Source organism: Sinocyclocheilus rhinocerous, unplaced genomic scaffold, assembly GCF_001515625.1.
Source record: "Sinocyclocheilus rhinocerous isolate Xijiao unplaced genomic scaffold, SAMN03320098_v1.1 scaffold468, whole genome shotgun sequence".
Classification (NCBI taxonomy): Eukaryota; Metazoa; Chordata; class Actinopteri; order Cypriniformes; family Cyprinidae; genus Sinocyclocheilus; species Sinocyclocheilus rhinocerous.
The window spans coordinates 2,355,279-2,360,359 of NW_015635305.1; the positions used below are offsets into that span (position 1 = coordinate 2,355,279).

Consider the following 5,081-nt stretch of genomic DNA (forward strand, 5'->3'; position numbering starts at 1 on the left):
GGATGATCTTCAAATATAACGATCAAAAAAAAAAAAAGTATGTTTTAGGATTATCCCTATTAATATTCATTTAAGTTATCACTAATGAAACACACTGGTGTCTCGGAGTTTGTTTAATGGAAAATTTTGTTTTAAAAAATGGTTTGTCTGGTAGATGTAAAAGCAGTATGATCAATGCAAACAAAAAAGGGGATATTTCACCAAAAGCTTGTCATCCCAAACCTGTATGACTTTCTTCAGTGAAACACAATAGAAGATATTTTCAGAAATGTCTCAATGAATGTCAACATTCTTCAAAATATCTTCTTTTGCGTTCCACAAAAGATATTCATACAGGCTTGGAGTGACATGATTGTGAGTAAATGCTGACAATTTTCATTTCTGGATAAACTATCCCTTTAAAACATTATTTTATCCTGGGTGGTTATCTATGTACTGTGGTAAACAAACAAAAAAAGAGGCTAGGCAGGTGTGGAATCAATACAAACTCCGATATGTGAAAACATACCTCATTCTCTGCTTCGCTGCAGCTCTTATCTTGACATTCTTCTGCTGTATCCTCAATCTCTACTGTTGCTTTTGGCTCGGAACACTTTTTGCCAAATTGGGCCTTTTTGAATGTTTGGAGGAGCTTTGTGAAACCTCCTCCTTAGTTGCTCTCTCTGGATAGAGCTTCTTCCTGACACATAATGGGGTAATTGATAAAGATTTGCAATTAGAGCACTGCCAAAAGAAAAATCTCTGACTTTGGTAAGACTTTTATATACCCATGATCATCTTCAGCACCAGGGTCTGTTAACGAGACTTCACTACAATCAGCACCCAGCTCAGATCCAGTACACTCTGTGTAGAACATAAAAATCAGATGAATTTTACAAAACAAACATCAATTTTCAGTGAGCACTTTAAAAATGTATTGTAATTTGTAACGTATTTTAAAATCCTCAACAACAAAAAAACCCACTACCTTGCTGTGATGTTTTGCTCTTTTTAGTCTTCCGTTTACATTTTGTAAGTTCCTGTTCTTCCTTCTCCCACTTTTTGGAGTGTTTCCATTTTTTAGTTTGGATGGCAGATGCCTCATTACGCTCGTCATTCACTGCGCCACTTTCTCCATCAGTAGGTTCTTCATTCAGTACTGTCAAGTTTACAAAAAGTATATTTTAAACATGCACACTGCAGTTCAAAGTTTTGGGGGTAAGATTTTAATTTTTTTTATGAATACTTCTATTCAGCAAGGATTTCAAGAATTAAATTGATCACATGTGACTAGATGATCCAGACTAGATTAATGTCTGCAGAAAATTCAGCTTTGCGATCACTGGAATCAGTAGTGTATATCTACAAATACAAACAGCAATTCCTTTGATGTGACACATATGCACACATAAAAATATTAATATAGGTTTAATTTCACTTACGTGGGAGTTGGTGGAGCAGTGATCTGTGTTTGAGTCTCCTCTGTGGAAAGGAAGGACCTTTTGAGATGTAAACAATCATTACCCAAGTACCTAGTCAGGAAATATAATCTGAAATATCAAAGTTCACATTCATATGCAACAGCAATGCAATAGAAGATAAAAAGAAAATAAAAATTGAAAATAAAATTGAAAACAAAATGAGATAAATCTAATGATTATGATAAGAAAAACACAAAGATAAGTCAAGGACTATGATGAAACCAAGTATCAAATAATATTTTGAATTAGAATTTATTGTTATATTTCAACTTGAATTTTATTTTAAGTTCTTATTACTTTCTGTTCTTTTTTCTTTAGCTTTCACTTATTTTTATTTCAGTTTGGTTTTAGTAATTTAATATTTCAACAAACTTTATTTGTAAAGTTTATTAAACTTTGATTTTTTTTGTAATATAATGCATCTTTGCTGAATGAAAGTATTAGCCTAATTTCCTTCAAGATCATAAATAAAAGTATTAATTTCCACAAATGTTTGAATGGTAGTGTATGTTTAATCATAAATGTTCAATTTGATTCCACACGAGAGGCAATTGCCATTTTCCAATTCAGCCCAAAATATACTTGATTTCTATAGCCAATGTCTTCCTTAAAAAAAACAAAAAACAAAAACAAATATGGTTCCAGGGAGAATAAATAGTATTTAGTAAATTATGGGGGTGCTGTCAGGGTGTACTTACATGTTCAGTGATGCTTTCTCTGATGGAGAGCCGGGCACATTTCCATCTCCTGTCGCCACAGCAGACTCTTTGACTTCCAGCTGAGACTGTGGAGAAGTTGACAGCTTTTGATGGGTGTCATCAACAGCTGTGGACCCTTGGGAGCTCTTGTCCTCAGCTGCGGGTGCCACACTTCGACCTCCTGGCCTGACATTGGGTTTAATACTAATTCTTGCTCTTCGCATCCTCTTCAAGTAACTGTGGTAAACTCAAGTCATGTATAAGCTTGCATGTCATACATACACGTCTATATAAGGATGAGGTGTCACGTGACTGAATTTGAGTTGCACTACGACTCAGTACAATACAACACAGCAATACAAACCCTATATGATATAGATTACAATTTTGTCATGTGGTCAAGACTGACTTGTTTCATCAGTCTGGTGGTGGCCATGTCTCGTGTGGCTGCTAAGCTAAGTTTTGAATGATATTGTGGACAGTACTGTAGAAATGGAGGAGATTCAAGACCACTGTTACTCTCCCCAGAAGCGGTCGACCAACAAAGATCACTCCAAAAGCAAGACTTGTAATAGTCTGCGAGGCTGCAAAGGAACCATGGGTAACTTCTAAGCAACTAAAGGCCTTTCTCACATTGGCTAATGTTAATGTTCATGAGTCCACCATCAGGAGCACACTGAGCAACCACGGTGTGCATGGCAAGAGTTGCAAGGAGAAAGCCACTGATCTCCAAAAAGAAAATCACTGACCGTCTGCAGTGATGAAGAAATGTTTTGTGGACAGATGAGACCAAACTATAATTTTTTGATTTATATGAGAAGTGTTCTGTTTGGAGAAAAGAATACACTGCATTCCAGCATAAGAACCTCATCCCATCTGCGAAACGTGGTGGTAGTATCGTGATTTGGGCCTATTTTGCTGCATCTGGTCCAGGACGACTTACCATCATTGATGAAACCATGAATTCTGAATTATACCAGCAAATTCTAAAGGAAAATGTCAGGACATCTGTCCGAGAACTGAGTCTCAAGAGAAACTGGGCCATGCAGCAAAACAACGACCCCAAGCACACAAGTCATTTTACCAAAGGATGGTTAAAGAAGGACAAAGTGAATGTTTTGGATGACTGAGTCAGAGTCTGGACCTGAATTAAATTGAAATGTTGTGGAAGGAGCTGAAGCAAGCAATTCATAGGAGGAAACCCACCAACATCACAGAGTTGAAGTGGTTCTGTACTGAGGAATGAGCTAAAACTAATACAAGATGTTGTGTAGGACTGATCAGCAGTTACAAGAAACTTTACCTGCAGTTAAGCACCACTAGCATACTACTCTTACTACCTCAGTTTGGAGTCTAGGCCTTGGCAAAATATGTAAAAATGTTTGCTTGACTTGACATTACGTTTTATGTGTGCTGAATGAACAAGCAGTCATATTAACCACAAATTTTAAATTTCCAAAACTGCTACAGCTGTTTTAAGATATAATTAATTTTGAAGTGATAATAGTGACTTGACTTGTTGCGTACTAGTTATGTAGGTAGCATGCTAGCATTCCATTCTGAACACAGCGAGTCTTAAAAAAAGTCTGAAGTGTACTTCATTCAGCACATTGTTTTTCATCTAGTTTAGAAAATGAATTCAGTTATCTGCTGATCCCATTCAAACTGATCCCATTGTACTAACAAAACTTAGCATGTGAGGCTCAAATCATTCAGCCAGTCATCACTTTATTGTGAAGTAGACCCAACTGGTCATATACAGACTTGAATACAAACTTTGCAAAAGATAAATAGGACAATTCTGAATCTATTCCACTAAAATTCCAGTTTATTGCAGCGACTACATATTTTAAAACACCTTAGTTCTATAGCATCCAAGGTAGAGATGGCATAGTGCATAACAGAGCAGATATTTATATATGTACACACATACAATTCACATAGTTCATTTTGACAAGGCTTCAGCATCCACTACAGTCAGTATAGTACACACATTGTCTTTTTTTTTTTTTGCTAATCCATTAATCCACTGAGATGAATGCATTTCTGTTACACTTTTAAACCTTGCAATATCATGTTTTTCCCACTTAATTTGTCTGGTGGAAAATGATTATATCCCCACCTAACAAAAGGGAAAAATAAAGAGCAGTGTAGTAAGATATCATTGATCAATCAGACACATCAATATGCTCTTATCAAGTATTACCTGAAGCATTCTGCACCATCATGTTACACGCAAAACAATGTGCTTAAATAGTATCATCCTCCTTATTCTATGGATAGATATTATTTTTGAAGGTGTTTATATTTGCAGAACCGCTGACAACATGCCAGTAGTAGCAATTTAGATTATTCATTCAATACAATGTCAAATCAAAACAAAAACAGAGAACTTTTGACATGATGACAGTACATACTGTATATATTAGTGAACGTCGCAAGCTCAAACAGAACACTGAATACAGATCAAAGAAAATAACATCTTGCAAGTGATGCAGTTCAAATACAGGTTGATTAGAGTCAGTTGCTCTTTTATAATGAACAGGTCAGTACAGTATGATGCTGATTGCACAGTTATCATATCAGAGCATCTCTACAGATATTATATACACTGTCTCTCTGCTGTCCATCATGTGGGTTTGTGATTGGACATTTAATATGTCCAAACTTGAATTGGATATTTCAAAAATCTGTCATCTTATTCAGTTGATATGCCAGTTCATAAAAATGTGACCAGTCATGCCCTAAAGCTTTTTGATAAATGTGGAAAAGTAAACATATAATGTCAAGATAATACTGCAATGAAGAAAGAGTGATCAAAGAAGGCAAACACTTGTCTACTGGTGCAACAATGACAAAATTGCTTTTGAGTGCTTTTAGTACAGAAAACAAAACCACTGTCATCATGTTGTCTTTTACTTAT

General features: G+C 35.7%; 1 long non-coding RNA gene across 1 annotated transcript; it reads right to left on the reverse strand.

Annotated features, from left to right (window-relative positions):
* Positions 1-497: 497 nt before the first annotated feature.
* On the reverse strand, positions 498-1,100 carry LOC107746846 (uncharacterized). The gene is made up of 3 exons (XR_001640737.1): positions 968-1,100; positions 768-843; positions 498-679 (listed from the first exon to the last, which is right to left on the reverse strand). It is a non-coding gene; the product is annotated as an uncharacterized LOC107746846 (long non-coding RNA).
* Between the last annotated feature and the right edge of the window lie 3,981 nt (positions 1,101-5,081).